Below are 23,103 nucleotides of genomic sequence, written 5' to 3'. Positions count from 1 at the left end.
AAACAGGTGAACACACTTACCTCTCCTGACAGGTCTCAAATTAGACTGCGAATGCTCTACATCAGAACCATCAGTGTCATTTTTAGTTGAAGATTCTCGTGGTCTGAAGCAAGATGGCGGAGTAGAAGGACCTTGAGCTCACCTCCTCTCACGAACACACCAAAATCACAGCTAACTGCTGAACAACCATCAGTAAAAAAAGGACTGCAGCTACCAAGAGTCTCAAGCCCCACCCCATTGTCTCTGAGTCAGAGGGGCCTAGCAATCTGCATTTTAACTTTCCAAGTGATTTTTTGTCTCCAACTGATTCCCAAAGAGGTGGTTTCCAACTATACACAGAAAAAAAAAAAAAAACAACCCTGGATTAGGGATTACTCCCTTCCATTTTCTTTAGCTAGCAGTGCCCTGCACCTGGGATCCACGGTCTGGCTTCTCACCCCATTGCCCCCTTTCCTCGCCTGAGCTCCTGACCTCTTTGTCACAAATTGTCTTCAGTACCAAACAGCTCCTTCAAGACTTGACCAAGAGCTCTGCACCATTCCCAGCTCTAATCCCTACCCTCACATCATTATTGCTGACCTTGGATTCTACAGAGCCCGCCAGCTCCCAGGGCCTTCTCCAATGCCTCTTACCTGTCTACCACAGCCTTGTCTCCTTGCTCTTAATCTTGCCTCTGAAGCTCACAGCAAGTCTCCCTCAGGGCAGATGGGCTAACACATCTGAGCTGCCCTTCCTGGTAAGTGGGGCTTACTCTGTACCTTGCAGTTTAGCACAGAGTGATGCTGACTGGCCGTCATGGCCACCAAAACTCATAGCCTCAGACTCATCAATTGAGAGTTTTGAGCTAACCAGCTAAAGGCAGGAAAGTATATTCAATTATAGAAATTACCAAATTATGCCTTCCACCCTCTTGGGGAGGAAAACAGAAAGAGCTAACGGGCTTTGTGCTGTTCTGAATAATAATACTGCATGTGTTTGACAGTTTCTGTTACACCAAACCTTTCATGTGTCTTACCTCTGTTGATCCCTTCAACATTTGTAAGGGAGGCCGTGCTGTTGCTTTCATGCCCATTTTGTGATTGAGAAAATTGAGGCCCTATGTCTAGCTTCGGAAGACTTATGACCCTCCAGAAGGCTCTTTGGTCATCGGAGTCCAGATAGCCCTACCGAAGGGGTAAGGACATCAACAGGTGCCAGGCATTTTACACACAGGGGCTTTCTCCTCTCTTCCTGGCTCATTCCTCACCAGCTCCACTGGCTTCCCTGCTACTCCTCCAGCACCCCAGGTACCTCCTATCTCAGGACCGTTAACCCTTGCTGGTCTCTGCCTGGGATGAGCCTCCTCCAGCTGCCTATATAACTGATTCCCTTCCTTCCTTCCAGCCTTTAGTCAAATATTCCTTTCTCTGGGACGCCTTCCCTGACCAACCTACTTAAAATCCCAACTCCCCAACACCAATGCCAGCCCCTTCCCTGCTGTTTCTTTTTTCACCATTTGACACGGTATTTCTGTTCATTATTGTCTGTCTCCCTCACAATAGCATCTAAGCTCCACCAGGGAGGATTTGTATCTGCTGTGCTCACCACACAGAGTAGGCGGTCAATAAATACTTGTTGAATGAATACATTGTATCATCCAAACCCTCAGCATCCCTGCAGGATGAGTGTTATTAGTTCCACTTTAGAGATGAGGAAACTAAGACAAAGAGAGTTTAAGTGACCTGCACTCAATCTAGAGTTGCCACATTTAGCAAATAAAAATCTAGGATATGCAATTAAATTTGAATATCAGAAAACAAACAGGGACTTCCCTGGTGGCACAGCGGTTGAGAATCTGCCTGCCAATGCAGGGGACACGGGTTCGAGCCCTGGTCTGGGAAGATCCCACATGCCGCGGAGCAACTGGGCCCGTGAGCCACAACTGCTGAGCCTGCGCGTCTGGAGCCTGTGCTCCGCAACAAGAGAGGCCGCGATAGTGAGAGGCCCGCGCACCGCGATTAAGAGTGGCGCCGCTTGCCGCAACTGGAGAAAGCCCTCGCACAGAAATGAAGACCCAACACAGCCAAAAATAAATAAATAAAAATTTAAACAATTAAAAACAAACAAACAAAAAATTTAAGTAAGTATATCTCATACTTGGGACATAACTTAGAAAAATCTGAAATTTTATCTGAAATTCAAATTAACTTCACATGCTGTATTTTATCTGATGGCCCTATTTAAATCACATTATAAGCAAGAGATAGAGCTGGGAATCTAACCCATGTTTCTTTGCCCCCAAAGCCCTTCCCAAAGCCCAAAGTGTCTCATTCTGAAAAAAGAGGTCAAAGACGAACCTATCCATCCCCACACAAACCACAGACGAAGAAACCACCTTGTCAGGCCTTGCCAAGTTTCAGTCGAGTCTCTGATACTCTTGTACTTACTCATCAAAGGTAAAAAAGCCCACTTCATTCTCCTGGGCTGTCAGTCTTATAGCTTTCATAAGCATTAACTTAATTTAAAAACCTAGACCCTCTCAGTGGAATTACAGTCCTCTAAGTCAGTTGCCTGTTACTTATTCTGTATTAATAACCCCATTCTATGACTGGCCATTGGATATAGAGGAGTTGATCTCATAAAAGTTTAAAGTAAACCTGTTTCATTCCCAGGAGGGTCCAGTGTGACAGAGCATATTACAGAAGATTGACAAGAAAATATTTGGGTAGCCAGGACATTCTCTGGAGTGGCATAAGATATTTAAATGATTTGTTGGAAGTGAGGTGATACTCTGAGAAAAGAACGGGGGCTGACATAAAGAAACTTTTTCTGTGCATAAGTGATCCCTCAACCAATCATGTAGGGAAACTAACCAAATCTAATGCTGTTTAGCTTCATCATCTCTCATTTAGATTTTCATTAGCAAATATCTTTCCTCACCATTACCAGATATTATCATTTCCTAAGTATGAAGCTTATTATATATGTGAGGAATCTGAAATCTTGGAAAGAGCAAAGTTTAGACCTCACGATCTTTTGAGGAACTATAGGGTCCCAGATTGTCTCTGAGTCTTTTCTATGTAGAGTTGCTTTAACCAATTTTCTTAATAAATCACAGAACTCAGCACAGACCCAACTGAGCTAGGATTGATGCACAGAGGACCTTGGGAAGGCATTCTGCACATCAAGCAGAGGGTGGGGTGGCCCGTGAGGCACCTCCTGTAGAATTAATCACATCTTACTTTTTTTTAATGAGCCCAAGAATTTGTTCCACAGATGCTAGTTTACTGTGAAGGTACTTAAGTTATTCCTCAAGGTAAATTACAAGTTCAGAACCTCTCATGAACTATATTTTATTAATTCTCAGAACATGCCAGTAGCATATAAGAGATGTAGTAGTTCTTGCTATCTTCCTATCATACCTTTCCTCAAATTCTTCTAAAGCATAAGTGCAAACACATGCCCATGCAGTTGTACACAAAACCCAGCCTGGCAAATCTAAGCCTTCATCCTCCACATCAAGGTGATTGATTGGGGGTGGACACGTGACCCGAAATGGACCAATCAGAGCCTTTCCTTGAGATTTTCTAATTGGTACTAGCAAAGATGTCCTCTTGCCTCTTAGGTTTCAGAGCTAGAATAGGAACCCAAGGCTGATTGTCATCATAATTTCTGGCCATGTAAAGACAGCTGTCTGCCATGGGAAAGAATGAAACTGAATAAGGACAAGCTGGACAGAGAGAGAGTCCTAGCAGAACGGAGCTCCCGGGAACCCTCCTACACTGTTGGTGGGAATATAAATTGGTGCAACCACTACGGAAAACAGTTTGGAATTTCCTCAAAAACCTAAAAACAGAGTTCCATATGATCCAGCAATCCCACTCCTGAGAATATATCTGGACAAAACTATAATTCAAAGAGAAATATTCACCCTATGTTTATAGCAGCACTATTCACAGTAGCCAAGACATAGAAACAACTTAAATGTCCATCGACAGATGACTGGATAAAGAAGATGTGGTACATATATACAATGGAATACTACTACTCAGCCATAAAAGTGAATGAAATAATGCCATTTGCAGCAACATGGATTGACCTAGAGATTATCATACTAAGTAAGTCAGACAAAGACAAATATCATATGATATCACTTATATGTGGAATCTAAAATATGACACAAATGAACTTATCTACGAAACAGAAACAGACTCACAGACATAGAGAACAGACTTGTGGTTGCCAAGGGGGTGGGGGAGGGACGGATTGGGAGTTTGGGATTACCAGATGCAAACTATTATATAGACAATGGATAAACAACAAGGTCCTACTGTATAGCAGAGGGAACTATATTCAGTATTCTGGGATAAACTATAATGGGGAAGAATATGAAAAAGGATGTGTACATATATATGTGTGTTGTGTGTAACTGAATCACGGTGCTATACAGCAGAAATTAATACAACATTGTAAATCAACTACACTTCAATAAAATACATTTTAAAAAAAAGAACAGAGCTCCCTGGTTTAGTCCCAGGCTCCAAGACTACCCATTTCCTCCTCAAGCTCTTGCTTCAGACTTTATGAGATGACCCAGAATTCTTCCAATAAAACCTTTTTTCCTCTAACTTAGGCTATTTTGAGCTGAGCTTCCTATCACTTGCCACCAGAAGAATCCAGGCTTAAACATAGGGAGAAAATATTATTCCCATTTTATAAATAAGAAAAATAAAGCACCATAGGTTCTGTGGCTTGGCCCTAACTGTAAATATAACATCAGACTTTGAAATTGCTGCTATCTATCTGAAAACTAATACTTAACAACACATCTCTCCTAAGCAGTGACTTTCAGGGTCTTTTACAATTCACTTTAAAAAAAAAATACATTTTACACTGTGGCCCAGTATATATATACGTGTGTATGAAGCAAACATTTCACATAATACTTACCCTTATTAAATGTGATGCACTCTTTTATTCTCTATTCTATTTCATTCTTTCAAATGTTGTTTGTGACCCACTAAATTGATTCCACCTCCCACTAAGCTGATTTCACAACCCACTAGTGGATCCAAAACTGTAACTGTTTTAAAAAATTTGTACCATAGACCTTTTCACTATATACTGCTAACTAAATAATCCTTCCCCCCACTATAAATTTCCCTTAGGTGAAACTCTAGAATATGTAGATTAACTTGCACATTAGTTGTGGTTTGAGCATATGTAAATGCCAAGTCATTCCTACCAGGAATGATTAGAAAAAGAGAATATTGGGGGATGGAAGGAGAAAGAGGGAAGGTAGGAGAACTTGAAAGCAGGATTTTGCCATCAATCAAGCCGCCAGAGAGATAAAGGGAATGAGTTCCTACCATGTCAGCCTGGCCTCCAGTCACTCTTGTGTGTGTCTGTCTCACCACAGGTTTAACGTGTCCAAACCAGAGTTCTTGGATTTCCTGCCTCCTTCTGCTTCTCTAGTCTTCTGGACTCACTATGGCACCACCATCCACCAGAGTGTTGAATGCAAAGACTAGTCTCCAGACCAAGCTCTGAAGTCAAAGCATATCCCTAATCCAACCAGCACTTCCACTGAAAGCACTCAAGTTAGACCAACATCACCTTTCACTTGGGCTTCTACAATCGCCTCCTAATGCTTAGCCCCTATCCACTCACCCCGCCACGATCCAGTCTCCACAGAGCTGCCGGAGTAATCTTTTAAAAATCTGAATCAGACCATGTCACTCCCCACTTAAATCCTTCCAAAGTCTTCCCCTTTACATTTAGAACAAAATCCAACCACCTTAGCTCGGCTCCCTCTGACGTCTCCAAACTCACCTTCCTCAATTCTTCACCTCATCGTGCTCCAAAAATCCTGCCATTCCTTGAATACACCACAGTCATTCTCACCTCAGGACTTATGTATTTCCTGTTCCTTTCAGCTAAAGCATCCCTTCCCCAAATCTTCTCACTTCCCTTAGGTCTCTGCTCAAATGTCATGGCCCCAAAGAAGCCCTCCTGAGCACCTTACCTGAAATAGCCCCTGCCTCTTACCATTCTCTGTTTCTCTTCCCTGTTTTATTTTTCTTCATTACACTATCAGTACCTCAAATTTTCTTATGTGCTTGTTTAAGATCTGTCTCCCTCAGTGGATCGTAGCTTCCATGAAGACTGGTGTTAACGGCTGACCATCACTAACAGCTGTTGATCAAGCAAAGCCAAGTGTATGGCTAACTGCAGCCAAGAAAGCCAATGCCTTGACAAAGTCTTAGTAGCAACTCAGAAGGGAGAGGTGCAGGGCAGGAGATTTTAAAGTCTGGGGGTTCAGTTTAAGACAAGTATTTCAATACAAGTATCCTGATTGGAATTGAGTACATTTGTGATAGAATAGTTTAGGATTGGTGGACTCAGAGGGCAAGGACTTTTTTTTCTGTTTTCTTTTAATTGAAGTATAGTTGATTTACAATGTCATGTTAGTTTCATTGTACAGCAAAGTGATTCGGTTATACATATCTATCGATTCTTTTCCAGATTCTTTTCCATTATAAGTTATTAAGAAATATTGAGTATAGTTTCCTGTGCTATACAGTAGGCCCTTGTTGGTTATCTATTTTATGTATAGTAGTGTGTATATGTTAATCCCAACCTCCTAATTTATCCCTCCCCCACTTTCCCCTTTAGTAGCTATAAGTCTGTTTTCTGTGTCTGTGGGTCTATTTCTGTTTTGTAAATAAGTTCATTTGTATCTTTTCTTTTAGATTCCACATATAAGCAATATCATGATATTTGTCTTTCTCTGTCTGGCTTACTTCACTTAGTATGATAATCTCTAGGTCTATCCATGTTGCTGCCAATGGCATTATCACATTCTTTTTTTCTGGCTGAGTAATATTCCAGTGTGTGTATATATATGTGTGTGTGTATATATATATATATATATACACACACACATACATACCACATCTTCTTTATCCATTCATCTGTCGATGGACATTTAGGTGGTTTCCATGTCTTGGCCATTGTAAATAGTGCTGCTGTGAACATTGGGGTGCAGTGGGCAAGGGTTTTGAAGAGTAAATAGCAATTTGATAACCTAGTCAAGTATTATTCTGAGAAATGGTTCTTATTATCCTCATGAGACCTATTTTACTTGCCTACTACTCTAGAAAAAGTAGATTTTCACAGGTTCCTGAAACAAGTTTATTTGCAAATTCATCTTTCCAGACAAAAATTTTCTGGGAGAGTAGTCATGTTAATGCAATCTTAGTTCTTAATCCTAAAAGCTGCATGTGGTTTCATATAGAGTGATCTTGTTTGTCTGGGTTAATAACATAAAGTGTTTAGAAGCATGCCTGACACATAATAGGCACTTAAAAAATGTTTATTGCTATTGTTGTGTAGTTGTGGAAAGTTCCTGGCAGGTACACAATAAATATTTGTTGGATTAGTTAATTAATAATTATGGTTCAAAGGACTAAGACAGAGCTAAATCAAACATGAGAGAGAGAAGATCTTGAAGACCTTGATGATCATGTCCTGCTCCTTCTTTACGAGTTCTTACGTGGAGCTATTATGGCTGGGATACTGGGAAGAATGTCAGAGGAATTGTCTGCCATCGTGAGCTGAGTGGATTAAATGAAGACTCCTCAGTTCTATCTCCACATCAAGTATCCTTGTACTGTGGACCATGGTGGGACCTCATCAAAAGTTAAAAATATAAAAAAGCAAATTGTTGAACTCTCAGACAGAAGATCAGACCGGCGATATCTGGGCCCTTTATCGCACCCACAAAAAAGCAAACGACTTTATGTCTTGTTGAAACTGCAGGGGAAGAGAGATTCTGAAAGTTTTATATTAAGCAAGGATGGTGAGAGGAAACTGATTTTGCACTAATAATAATGTAAGATGTGTAAAATCCTATACATAATGGCAAAGTGTAACTTTTTATAGTTGAAAACAAGACTCTCATACAAATATAAAATGAACACCTGCCTAAGATTTATTAACTCATTAATGAGGGAGGTAGTAAGAAAAAGGTAAATCTAGTTCAAAGAGCATTTTGAGGAATGGGCTATTTATCGGCATTTAAAATAAATGTGAGAATTAGATTGCTAGGTTAGATACAAAATGGGATTAATGTTCCACAGGACAATGAAAACCATAACCTTTGGGGTTATCTTTGCTACCAGACAGAAATTATTTGCATCTTTGCCCTACAAGATCTACAAGTTAACAAGTAACTTCACAGAGTTTGAGCCCTTAATTAATAGTAAATAGCAAAGTCAAGCAAAGGTGCATCCCCAAGATAATTAATTATCCTTAGGTGGTCTTGTTAGACAATGCTTCTATATATTATTGCAAAGATATGCCTTATTTCCAAGCTTTGGAGAATTTTGTATCACAATATTCTCTTCACTTTGGGTGTTATCTTTTTTATTTTCATGAACTTAATTTCCATAGCTTCTATAGGTTCTCTCCATCCTGATCCCCAACTCTATAGTATCCATAAGGTTTACACTTTTCAATTGCAAATTCTACCATGAGAAAGAAGTTTTTTTTATTTGTTTGTTTTTTGGGGAAGGTCAGCCTCATGATTGAAAAGAATCATTTTGCATACAGATGGCCAAGAGGCACATGAAAAGATACTCAACATCGCTAATTATTAGAGAAATGAAAATCAAAACTACAATGAGGTACCACCTCACACCAGTCAGAATGGCCATAATTTAAAAATCTACAAATAACAAATGCTGGAGAAGGTGTGGAGAAAAGGGAACCCTCCTACAGTGTTGATGGGAATGTAAGTTGGTGAAGCCACTATGAAGAACAGTACAGAGGTTCCTCAAAAAACTAAAAATAGAGCTACCATATGATCCTGCAACTGCACTCCTGGGCATATATCCAGACAAAACTATAATTCAAAAAAAAAATATATGCACCCCAATGTTCACAGCAGCACTATTCACAATATGTATTTATGGAAGCAACCTAAATGTCCATCAACAGATGAATGGATAAAGAAGATGTAGTGGGACTTCCCTGGCAGTCCAGTGGTGAAGACTCTGCTTCCAATGCAGGGGACATGGGTTCGATCCCTGGTCGGGAAATTAAGATCCCACATGCCGTGTGGCATGGCCAAAAAAAAAAAAGATGTGGTATATATACAATGGAATATTACTCAGCCATAATAAAGAATGCATTTATGCCATTTGCAGCTACATGGATGGACCTAGAGATTATCATACTAAACAAAGTAAGTCAGACAGAGAAAGACAAATACTATATGATATCACTTATATGTGGAATCTAAAATATGACATAAATGAACATATCTACGAAACAAAAACAGACCCACAGACATAGAGAACAGACTTGTGGTTGCCAAGGGGGTGGGGGAGGGATGGATTGGGAGTTTGGGGTTAGCAGATGCCAATTATTATATATAGAATGGATAAACAACAAGGTTCTACTGTATAAGACAGGGAACTATATTCAATATCCTGTGATAAACCATAATGGAAAAGAATATAAAAAGAATGTATGTGTGTGTGTATATATATATATATATATATATATATATATATATATATATATCTGAATCACTTTGCTGCACAGCAGAAATTAACACAACATTGTAAATCAGCTATACTTTAATTTTAAAAAATAAGAACAAAAGAAAAAGAGAAAAAAATCGTTTTGTACTTTGTGTTTGTCTCCCTTCTTCAGACTGCAGGCTCCTCCAGGCTAAGACTTGGTCAGTTCAGAAACTTCAGCATTTACTTCAGCTACGCATTTCTGCTGTCTAGTGATGCCCAGTACACACCAGGAACACAATAATGATGCCTAGACAAATGAATGAATGTAATTAAAGAAAAAAAGTTGTTATCCTCAATCAGGGAAAAGGTATGAAGTTACATAACAGTTTAACACACAGGTCCAGACCAAGAAACAGTTTGACACAACAGAAATACAGCTTTAGAGCTGCAGGAGGATCCTTGTTCTTTTGGGATGATCAGAAATCAGCCTATAAGGAAAAAGTTTTGGGGTAAGGCAAAGATTGTTCCAATCAGCACTTAGCACAAGAGATACACTTTTAGTCTACCTAAAACAATTAAATCTGTTGTAACCCAATAACCAGGTTTAGGAATGAGTCCTAAAAGAGAGCTGCATTGAAGAACTGATTCTCCTTATTTCTGGCTTTTTTCCTGCCATGAGAGAACTTGCCTAATACCTGTAAAGAAGAGAAATTATAACAGAACTTACATGTCTCTTTGTTATATTTTTCTAAGGTTTTATTTAAGAACTTGAGGTGGCTTAAGATAAAAGATATCCCCCCAAAAGATCTTTTTTAGTGGAAAAAGGTGTCATAAAGTAAGGAGGATAGGTATCTGTACCAGAATCCTAGCCCTGAGCATACTGGTAGCCAAAGCAATAAAGAAAATTTTACAACCCACACAAATCATATTTTCTAATAAGGAAATAATACCAGAAAAGAGAAAATTTTCACTATACAATATGCAAATTATAGACTCATTTGCATAAATTATACAAAGAATTTATGTACAAATCCTTCTATAGGGGGCCCAGATATTATGGTCAAAGGCTTCAACCCAAGTTTTACAAAAGCTGAATTTATGCTCTTTAAATTTGTTTCTAATATTACTGTTTACTGAAAGCTAAGTCTGCACTGTTAAATCATATGTAGGCAACGTATCCAGATAAGAAGCATTTGGTTGGTCTAACCAGATACAGAGATACAACTTAAACAATTTGTAGAAATAAAGTTAGAAAGTCTTTTGGTTCAGCCACTTCAGATATCAACTTGACCTTCACTTTGACCAAAGCTATATAGAGGCCGATTCTAGACTGAGATATAAATGCTCAAAGGGCAGAGATACATCTCGCTAATCTTTGTATTCTCCATGCCCATCATGGTTCCTGGCACATAGTAGGTGCTCAATAATACTTGACAAAGAGCAGTAGTGAGTGTGGAGCAGCCAGAGCGCCCTGAGGTAGCAAAGATGGCCTTGAAGAGGACTCACGTTGGAATCTGGGCAGAGAAGGGTCACCTTCACTGCCTGTGTTAGTGTAAAATACACTTCTTCAGCTTCAGGACTCCCTGAAGTTATGCAATGATGCCTTCATCTATAATTTTAGTAACATATGTAAGTTAAGTGCTCAAAATCTGCACATAGCTTATTCTTTCATAGGGATTTGCCAACAAATCCTTTGTTGTTTCTCTAGGAAAGTAGTAAAAGGACTTTTTCTTTTTCAAAAACTTTGAGTGAAGTATAGTTGATTTACTATGTTGTGCTAATTTCTGCTGTACAACAAAGTGATTCAGTTATATATATATACATATTCTTTTTCAGACTCTAAAAGGACTTTTTCTTTAACTTTTTCTTTAGCGTCCAATGGATGCTCCTACAGTGTTGTGTCTCCCTAATCAGTGGGATGGGCAAGGGGGCCTTACAGCATCGGTTCTCCTGCAGGCAACCATGACAATGCCAAGATCAAGGTGATTCCGATGACCCGCTTCAAAAATCAACCTGCCAGACCATCAAAACTGCCCTCCCAGGGGCCTTCTTTGTTATCCCTAGTCCAGTGCAACCTGTAAATGAACACAAAACTGATTTTCTGAAAATATAACTTTGATTGTGTTATCTCTTACCTTAAAAACATTCCATGTTGGGGGAGAAAAAACAAACAAAACAAGAGTTGGGAACTGGAGGGCAAGGAGGGCATCCCTCAGGGACCTCCCCACTGTTATGCCCATGCCCAGATTAAATGCCCAGTAAGTCTCGGGACCACAGGTGGGTCAGAACACAGGTCAAACCCTTTGGAATCAGAAATAGTGGTTTTGCAAAACATACCCCATTATGCATCCTCCTGCCCTGTCTTTTTTCCCAAATATTCTAGGAGGGCAGAAAAGGAAGGTCTTCCTGGGAGGGTGTCAGCTTGATAAATGCACCTGTGACAAAAATGCTGTCCATTTGTAGAGCAAGATATAGTTTCATATATAACCACATCTTGGTTCTCATAGCAACACACCTCCTGGATCCTAAGACAGTAATCTAAAGCAGGGCTTCTCAAACTATACCTGGTGATGAATCACTTGATTTTTCTGTTTCCAATCCATTGTATATCAATACTTTTATAAAATAATGAATTATTTCTTCATTTTTATAATAAAAATGTACAAAGTATAAGCCCACACTTTTATTATTATATTCAACAGATATAAAAATAGGCTCAAATTGCTTTAAAAGTCTCTGAATATTTGCTGTCAAAATCTGGGCTTGTCATATACCAGTAACAGTTGCAGACTGGCACCAGTCAGGGTTAAACACTGAGTAGCAATGGTCTAAAAAGCGTGCTGGGGGGTCTGGGCAAGATGGCGGAAGAGTAAGACGCGGAGATCACCTTCCTTCCCACAGATACAGTAGAAATACATCTACACATGGAACTGCTCCTACAGAACACCCACTGAACACTGGCAGAAGACGTCAGACCTCCCAAAAGGCAAGAAAATCCCCACGTACTTGGGTAGGGCAAAACAAAAAAGAAATAACAGAGACAAAAGAATAGGGACAGGACCTGCACCAGTGGGAGGGAGCTGTGAAGGAGGAAAGGTTTCCACACACTAGGAAGCCCCTTCGTGGGCAGAGACTGCGGGTGGCAGCGGGGGGAAGCTTCGGAGCCACGGAGGAGAGCGCAGCCACAGGGGTGTGGAGGGCAAAGCGGAGAGATTCCCGCACAGAGGATCTGTGCCAAGCAGCACTCACCAGCCCGAGAGGCTTGTCTGCTCAGCCGCCGGGGCGGGCGGGGGCTGGGAGCTGAGGCTCGGGCTTCGGTGCTAGCCCGGAGGGAGTCCGGGAAAAAGTCTGCAGCTGCCGAAGAGGCAAGAGACTTTTTCTTGCCTCTTTGTTTCACGGCGCGCAAGGAGAGGGGATTCAGAGCGCCGCCTAAACGAACTCCAGAGATGGGCGCGAGCCGCGGCGATCAGCACGGACCCCAGAGACGGGCAGGAGACGCTAGGGCTGCTGCTGCCACCACCAAGAAGCCTGTGTGCGAGCACAGGTCACTCTCCACACCGCCCCTCCCGGGAGCCTGTGCAGCCCGCCACCGCCAGGGTCCCGTGATCCAGGGACAACTTCCCCGGGAGAACGCAGGGCGCGCCTCAGGCTGCTGCAATGTCACGCTGGCCTCTGCCGCCGCAGGCTCGTCCCGCCTCCTCCGTACCGCTCCCTCCCCGCGGGCTGAGTGAGCCAGAGCCCCCGAAGCAGCTGCTCCTTTAACCCCGTCCTGTCTGGGCGGGGAACAGATGCCCTCAGGCGACCTACATACAGAGGCGGGTCCAAATCCAAAGCTGAACCCTGGGAGCTGTATGAAGAAGAGAAAGGGAAATCTCTCCCAGCAGCCTCAGAAGCAGCGGATTAAAGCTCCACAAACAACTTGATGTGCCTGCATCTGTTGAATACCTGAATAGACAACAAATCATCCCAAATTCAGGAGGTGGACTTTGGGAGCAGGATATATTAATTTTTCCCCTTTTCCTTTTTTTGTGAGTGTATATGTGTATGCTTCTGGGTGAGATTTTGTCTGTATAGCTTTGTTTTCACCATTAGTCCTAGGCTTAGGTCCGTCCGTTTTGTTTTTTGTTTTTTTTTTTTTACGTAAAAAAAATTTTTTTTCCTATATAAAAGTTTTCTTAATAATTTTTTCCTTATTTTCTATTTTTAGAAATTAAAAAAAATTTTAATACGTTTTTTCATATTATTTATTTTAAAAATTTTTTCTTAATAAATTTTTTCTTAATAATTTTTTTCTTATTTTAAAAAAATTAATAAATCTATTTTAAAAAATTAAAAAAAATTTTTCTTAATAAATTTATTCTTAATTTTTTTTCTTATTTTTTATTATAATAGCTTTATTTTATTTTATTTTATCCTCTTACTTTCTTTCTTTCTTTCTATTTTTTTCTCCCTTTTATTCTGAGCCGTGTGGATGAAAGGCTCTTGGTGCTCCAGCCAGGCATCAGGGCCGTGCCTCTGAGGTGGGAGAGCCAACTTCAGGACACTGGTCCACAAGAGACCTCCCAGCTCCACGTAATACCAAACGGCAAAAATCTCTCAGAGATCTCCATCTCAACATCAAGACCCAGCTTCATTCAACGACCAGCAAGCTACAGTGCTGGACACCCTATGCCAAACAACTAGCAAGACAGGAACACAGCCTCATCCATTAGCAGAGAGGCTGCCTAAAATCATAATAAGGCCACAGACACCCCAAAACACACCACCAGACGTGGACGTGCCCACCAGAAAGACAAGATCCAACCTTGTCCACCAGAACACAGGCACTAGTCCCCTCCACCAGGAAGCCTACACAACCCACTGAACGAACCTTAGCCACTGGGGACAGATACCAAAAACAACGGGAACTACAAACCTGCAGCCTGTGAAAAGGAGACCCTAACCACAGTAAGATAAGCAAAATGAGAAGACAAAAAAACACACAGCAGGTGAAGGAGCAGGGTCAAAACACACCAGACCTAACAAATGAAGAGGAAATAGGCAGTCTACCTGAAAAAGAATTCAGAATAATGATAGTAAAGATGATCCAAAATCTTGGAAATAGAATAGACAAAATGCAAGAAACATTTAACAAGGACGTAGAAGAACTAAAGAGGAACCAAACAATGATGAAAAACACAATAAATGAAATTTAAAATACTCTAGATGGGATCAATAGCAGAATAACTGAGGCAGAAGAACGGAGAAGTGACCTGGAAGATAAAATAGTGGAAATAACTACTGCAGAGCAGAATAAAGAAAAAAGAATGAAAAGAACTGAGGACAGTCTCAGAGACCTCTGGGACAACATTAAACGCACCAACATTCGAATTATAGGGATCCCAGAGAAGAAGAGAAAAAGAAAAGGACTGAGAAAATATTTGAAGAGATTATAGTTGAAAACTTCCCTAATATGGGAAAGGAAATAGTTAATCAAGTCCTGGAAGCACAGAGAGTCCCATACAGGATAAATCCAAGGAGAAACACGCCAAGACACATATTAATCAAACTATCCAAAATTAAATATAAAGAAAACATATTAAAAGCAGCAAGGGAAAAACAACAAACAACACACAAGGGAATCCCCATAAGGTTAACAGCTGATCTTTCAGCAGAAACTCTGCAAGCCAGAAGGGAGTGGCAGGATATACTTAAAGTCATGAAGGAGAAAAACCTACAACCAAGGTTACTCTACCCAGCAAGGATCTCATTCAGATTTGATGGAGAAATTAAAACCTTTAGAGACAAGTAAAAGCTGAGAGAGTTCAGCACCACCAAACCAGCTTTACAACAAATGCTAAAGGAACTTCCCTAGGCAAGAAACACAAGAGAAGGAAAACACATACAATAACAAACCCAAAATATTTAAGAAAATGGGAATAGGAACATACATATCGATAATTACCTTGAATGTAAATGGATTAAATGCTCCCACCAAAAGACACAGGCTGGCTGAATGGATACAAAAACAAGACCCATATATAGGCTGTCTACAAGAGACCCACTTCAGACCTAGAGACACATACAGACTGAAAGTGAGGGGATGGAAAAAGATATTCCATGCAAATGGAAATCAAAAGAAAGCTGGAGTAGCAATTCTCATATCAGACAAAATAGACTTTAAAATAAAGACTATTACAAGAGACAAAGAAATACACTATATAATGATCAAGGGATTGATTCAAGAAGAAGTATAACAATTGTAAATATTTATGCACCCAACATAGGAGCACCTCAATACATAAGGCAAATACTAACAGCCATAAAAGGGGAAATCGACAGTAACACAATCATAGTAGGGGACTTTAACACCCCACTTTCACCAATGGACAGATCATCCAAAATGAAAATAAATAAGGAAACACAAGCTTTAAATGATACATTAAACAAGATGGACTTAATTGATATTTATAGGACATTCCACCCAAAAACAACAGAATACACATTTTTCTCAAGTGCTCATGGAACATTCTCCAGGATAGATCATATCTTGGGTCACAAATCAAGCCTTGGTAAATTTAAAAAAATTGAAATCGTATGAAGTATCTTTTCTGACCACAACGCTATGAGACTAGATATCAATTACAGGAAAAGATCTGTAAAAAATACAAACACATGGAGGCTACACAATACACTACTTAATAACGAAGTGATCACTGAAGAAATCAAAGGGGAAACCAAAAAATACCTAGAAACAAATGACAATGGAGACACGACGACCCAAAACCTATGGGATGCAGCAAAAGCAGTTCTAAGAGGGAAGTTTATAGCAATACAAACCTACATCAAGAAACAGGAAACATCTCGAATAAACAACCTAACCTTGCACCTAAAGCAATTAGAGAAAGAAGAACAAAAAAACCCCAAAGCTAGCAGAAGGAAAGAAATCATAAAGATCAGATCAGAAATAAATGAAAAAGAAATGAAGGAAACAATAGCAAAAATCAATGAAACTAAAAGCTGGTTCTTTGAGAAGATAAACAAAATTGATAAACCATTAGCCAGACTCGTCAAGAGGAAAAGGGAGAAGACTCAAATCAATAGAATTAGAAATGAAAAAGGAGAAGTAACCACTGACACTGCAGAAATACAAACGATCATGAGAGATTACTACAAGCAACTCTATGCCAATAAAATGGACAAACTGGAAGAAATGGACAGATTCTTAGAAATGCACAACCTGCCGAGACTGAACCAGGAAGAAATAGGAAAGATGAACAGACCAATCACAAGCACTGAAATTGAAACTGTGATTAAAGATCTTCCAACAAACAAAAGCCCAGGAACAGATGGCTTCACAGGTGAATTCTATCAAACATTTAGAGAAGAGCTAACACCTATCCTTCTCAAACTCTTCCAAAATATTGCAGAGGGAGGAACACTCCCAAACTCATTCTACGAGGCCACCATCACCCTGATACCAAAACCAGACAAAGATGTCACAAAGAAAGAAAACTACAGGCCAATATCACTGATGAACATAGATGCAAAAATCCTCAACAAAATACTCGCAAACAGAATCCAACAGCACATTAAAAGGATCATACACCATGATCAAGTGGGGTTTATCCCAGGAATGCAAGGATTCTTCAATATACACAAATCAATCAATGTGATACACCATATTAACAAATTGAAGGAGAAAAACCATATGATCATCTCAATAGATGCAGAGAAAGCTTTCGACAAAATTCAACACCCATTTATGATAAAAGCCCTGCAGAAAGTAGGCATAGAGGGAACTTTCCTCAACATAATAAAGGCCATATATGACAAACCCACAGCCAACATTGTCCTCAATGGTAAAAAACTGAAACCATTTCCACTAAGATCAGGAACAAGATAAGGTTGCCCACTCTCACCACTATTATTCAACATAGTTTTGGAAGTGTTAGCCACAGCAATCAGAAAAGAAAAAAAATAAAAGGAATCCAAATCGGAAAAGAAGAAGTAAAGCTGTCACTGTTTGCAGATGACATACTATACATAGAGAAACCTAAAGACTCTACCAGAAAACTACTAGAGCTAATCAATGAATTTGGTAAAGTAGCAGGATACAAAATTAATGCACAGAAATCTCTTGCATTCCTATATACTAATGATGAAAAATCTGAAAGTGAAATTAAGAAAACACTCCCGTTTACCATTGCAACAAAAAGAATAAAATATCTAGGAATAAACCTACCTAAGGAGACAAAAGACCTGTATGCAGAAAATTATAAGACACTGATGAAAGAAATTAAAGATGATACAAATAGATGGAGAGATATACCATGTTCTTGGATAGGAAGAATCAACATTGTGAAAATGACTCTACTACCCAAAGCAATCTACAAATTCAATGCAATCCCTATCAAACTACCACCGGCATTTTTCACAGAACTAGAACAAAAAATTTCACAATTTGTATGGAGACACAAAAGACCCCGAATAGCCAAAGCAATCTTGAGAAAGAAAAACAAAGCTGGAGGAATCAGGCTCCCTGACTTCAGACTATATTACAAAGCTACAGTAATCAAGACAGTATAGTACTGGCACAAAAACAGAAATATAGATCAATGGAACAGGATAGAAAGCCCAGAGATAAACCCACACACATATGGTCACCTTATCTTCGATAAAGGAGGCAAGCATATACAGTGGAGAAAAGACAGCCTCTTCAATAAGTGGTGCTGGGAAAACTGGACAGGTACATGTAAAGGTATGAAATTAGAACACTCCCTGACACCATACACAAAAATAAACTCAAAATGGATTAAAGACCTAAGTGTAAGGCCAGACACCATCAAACCCTTAGAGGAAAACATAGGCAGAACACTCTATGACATAAATCACAGCAAGATCCTTTTTGACCCAGCCCCTAGAGAAATGGAAATAAAAACACAAACAAATGGGACCTAATGAAACTTAAAAGCTTTTGCACAGCAAAGGAAACCATAAACAGGACCAAAAGACAACCCTCAGAATGGGAGAAAATATTTGCAAATGAAGCAACTGACAAAGGATTAATCTCCAAGATTTACAAGCAGCTCATGCAGCTCAATATCAAAAAAACAAACAACCCAATCCAAAAATGGGCAGAAGACCTAAACAGACATTTCTCCAAAGAAGATATACAGATGGCCAACAGACACATGAAAGAATGCTCAACATCATTAATCATTAGAGAAATGTAAATCAAAACTACAATGAGGTAGCATCACACACCAGTCAGAATGGCCATCATCAAAAAATCTAGAAACAATAAATGCTGGAGAGGGTGTGGAGAAACGGGAACACTCTTGCACTGTTGGTGGGAATGTTAATTGATACAGCCACTATGGAGAACAGTATGGAGGTTCCTTAAAAAACTAAAAATAGAACTACCATATGACCCAGCAATCCCACTACTGGGCATATACCCTGAGAAAACCATAATTCAAAAAGAGTCATGTACCAAAATGTTCATTGCAGCTCTATTTACAATAGCCAGGACATGGAAGCAACCTAAGTGTCCGTCATCGGATGAATGGATAAAGAAGATGTGGCACATATATACAATGGAATATTACTCAGCCATAAAAGGAAATGAAATGGAGGTATTTGTAATGAGGTGGATGGAGTTAGAGTCTGTCATACAGAGTGAAGTAAGTCAGAAAGAGAAAATCAAATACAGTATGCTAACACATATATATGGAATCTAAGGGGAAAAAAAAGGTCATGAAGAACATAGTGGCAAGACGGGAATAAAGGCGCAGACCTACTAGAGAATGGACTTGAGGATATGGGGAGGGGGAGGGGTGAGATGTGACAGGGTGAGAGAGTGGCATGGACATATATACACTACCAAATGTAAAATAGATAGCTAGTGGGAAGCAGCCGCATAGCACAGGGAGATCAGCTCGGTGCTTTGTGACCACCTAGAGGGGTGGGATAGGGAGGGTGGGAGGGAGGGAGATGCAAGAGGGAAGAGATATGGGAACATATGTATATGCATAACTGATTCACTTTGTTATAAAGCAGAAACTAATGCACCATTGTAAAGCAATTATACTCCAATAAAGATGTTTAATAAATAAATAAATAAATAAATAAATAAATAAATAAATAAATAAATAAATAAGCGTGCTGGAAAACCCCTTAGCACACCAGACAAACTCTCTTTCTCTTTCCCTCTGGGCACCCTGCTTGAGAAAAAAGTCATACACACAAGAAACACAAAATGCCTAAGGATCCATTTTTTAGAGGGGGGATAAGAATATATCAATAAATCACATAGGTTTTATGACATGAATCCAGCTTGAATATCATGTGAGTTTCACTGACCTATATCTGTCACTAAATGATCAAGGAAAGGTCAGTCCTTGGGATATGGGTGATTTGGTCTCTAGGGACATATTAACAATATATTTAGATCACCATACTAGTGATCATCACAGAGAGTGTGAACTTGTTTGATAGTGTCACATGCTTAAGTCCAAGGCAATTACCAAAACAAAAGCATCCATCTTTCCGAAAAGAACTCTGACCCTCCTGTTCCCCCTCCTGCTTTGAGTCTGAGACACTCTGGCCATTTCAAAGTTCACACCATGAGCAGGAAAGATTTCATGCTCCCATCTATGCCAAAGATCATGCAAACTGTTCAACATATTTTCCTTCCAAAAGTAGAAGAGCCAGGGCATAATTCCTAACCCACTGGTTTCTTCTAACACCTCTGTTCATCAAACGATTTTCTCTTCTTCTTGGACTAGTTTACATTCCTCCCTGCAGGATGGGACGATGGAACGTGGACAGAAGAGATGTGTATCTTACTTCCGGTCCTGTCCAATAGACACCTGCCAAAGCCTGGTCCTTCACGCTCTTTCCCTCTTCCAGCAAGGTTGGAAGCTGCCTGCTGTAGATGAAGAAGCCACAAACTGGAGGAGCCAGAGTCCCTGAATCCGAGCTTGGAGGAATCTCTCCCCAATCAGGAACACTCATTCCAGACACTGAGAGTGAATCTGAAATGGGGTTATGCCTTTGGGATTTGGGGGTTTGTACATTATAGCAGCAGATGTTACCTTAGTTAATATGCCTTCATAGTCAAAGATTTCAACTATTTTTCTCCATCATTGTGCAAATTGGCTGGTGAGTTAGAACTTCTTTATTCATCCACTCTTGTCACGATCCATTCAATGGGCCTGTTCTGGATCTTTTCATTCAAAAATTATTTATTGAGCACCTACTATGTGCCTTCATTGGACACATTCAAAAATTATTTATTGAGCACTTACTTTGTGTCTTCATTGGGCACAATTATCATATCTAAGGGTCCCTTAAAATGAGACCCAAGAGAACAATTCTTACTTCTAATTTGGTTCTAAAATGACTCGGTTTAGAGCTATGATTACAAAGCAGAATTCATCTGTAGACTCTTTAACGCCCACCCCTTCCCTCCTCTCTACTCTCCTGCCGCCACCCCTGCACAGCTGTGTGCCAAACCACAGGTGGAGCTTCAGGCTGTATGATTTTGAGGAAAGAAAAGGAAGTGTTCCCCAGGAGGTCTTCTTGCTCATCCTCAGTTCAGATCCACGATTTCACAGGGACTTCAATATGGGAGGATAGTGTTTCCATTGCACTGGTGACATCAGAGAGACAGAGAGGGAGCATGCTTTGCCCTGGAGAAATGAGAGATTTCGATTCTTTTTATACGTGATCCCGTCCTCTGGGTCCTCGAGTGACTCTCACTAAACGCCCAGATTACTTGTTAAGCCTTTGTAAAGTCTGGTTATTCCTCATTTTGTGTCACAGCCCTGAGACAGAGCTTAGCGGGAGAGCAAAAGGACGCAGAGTTTTAGAGCGTATCTGAATGTGGCATTCCGATGTACAGAATTAAATGGGATTTACCTGTGCACCTTACTCCAGATTCAACTCCCAAGCAGGCGTGTTCCCTGTCCTGTTTCATCACGCGTTTGCCTCCTAGCTAGATGTTCTGCAGTCTTTGCAGAAAGTCTGTTTCACATGGACCTTCCTACACAGCTGAGCGGCTCCCTCACGAGCCATCAGATTTGTTTACTTGAAATGGAAAGTAGGGATTTGCAAATCGATTTTGATTTGATTTTTTATAAGTAAAAAATGAAGTTTAGATGACTATAACCCAGTATATTTTTATTCTTTCCTGCTCCTTACAACCAACCCATGGTCCTATTTCTCCAAGGAAAGAGTCTTTTATTGTCCCATTGTCCCATCCATACCACTCCCTACTTCACTGTTTGTAAAAATACTGCTGGGAAATTAAAATAAGAAATGCTATTTTCCAAAGAAACTGAAGCATACCTGAGCTTAGGCAAATGATGCTGTTTTAAGTGATATTGGCAACTCAGAACCGCGTCCTGTACGGTGTTTTGCAAGCCCTTTGTAAATGGTTAATTCTGGTGATGGAGATTATGCAGACACCCACTGACCTATCAGGAAAAAAGAAAATAAAGAAAGCCTCGGGTTTCCAAACTGCAGACCTAAATCAGGGACCAATGCTCGCTCGGAATACGGATTTCAGGAAACTTCCAATCACCCTCCATCTGCAGGATTTAAGCCCCCAAGGCCAGAACCTTCTATTTTTCACATTTGGGCTGTGACCTGGGGCTGAAACCAGATACCACCCCCCCTTCTCCTTACCACCCTCCCTTGTGCCTCGGTAACTCTGTTATTTCTCCTATTAATATCTCATCAACATCGGGCAGGTGCTTCCTGTACGGAGGTTCTTCATTAACAAGTTGTCAGTAGGACAAAGTCAGATCCCCACTGCTGAAGGAAGCTGGCGTGAGCCCTGGCAGGAGGAAGCCAGAGAACATCCTGCATGATGATTACACTTTCTATCGAGTCCGTGTTTTCCTGTCAAACTTAAATTTGGACTCATCTATCTGACTTCCAAAAACTTTCCTGGCACTTCCTCCTTAAGCAAGCATTCGTTCTCAAATTAAATCTATGTTGATGTTCCATGTCATATCTGAATCAGCAGTTTTTAAATACTCGATATATCTTTAAATGCCAACAGACAAGTATAGCAGGTGTTTAATTGTGGTTTAAAGATCCACATTGTTCACATTTTACAATCACAATTAAAATTAAGCAATAACACCAAAGGAGTTCCGGTAGACAGCAATAATCCTTACCCGTATAGTGAAACTGATAAGGATCCAGATATAATGATGCCCATTGTAGTAACCCTGTGGTGACTGATTGCTATTCTGCCGTTAGGAAACAACCAAGAAATACTTTATTTTTTCAGAATTATCAATTTGTTTCTAGGGTATGGGAACAATGGAAACCTTAAGGGAGAATGCAATAGTTAGTGAGGTATTAAAACAGTTATATAACTAATAAAAACACTAAATCAACTTAGATATGCAGCAGTGTGTCATTTCCATTTTAATAAAAAAGTACATTATTCTCTTCCCGAAATTACAAAATTTTATTTTATTTTTTTACTCCGTGCCAACATACTTGGAAAGTTAAAAAGTCATAAATCTACAGTTTCTGGAATTGTCATTTATGTGATTCTCTAGTCCTTAAAAAAGATAGACGAAAAACAGGCGTT

This window comes from Balaenoptera borealis (assembly GCF_965194805.1).
Source record: "Balaenoptera borealis genome assembly, chromosome: 5".
In the NCBI taxonomy this organism is placed as follows: Eukaryota; Metazoa; Chordata; class Mammalia; order Artiodactyla; family Balaenopteridae; genus Balaenoptera; species Balaenoptera borealis.
This window is presented reverse-complemented; position numbering follows the sequence as displayed.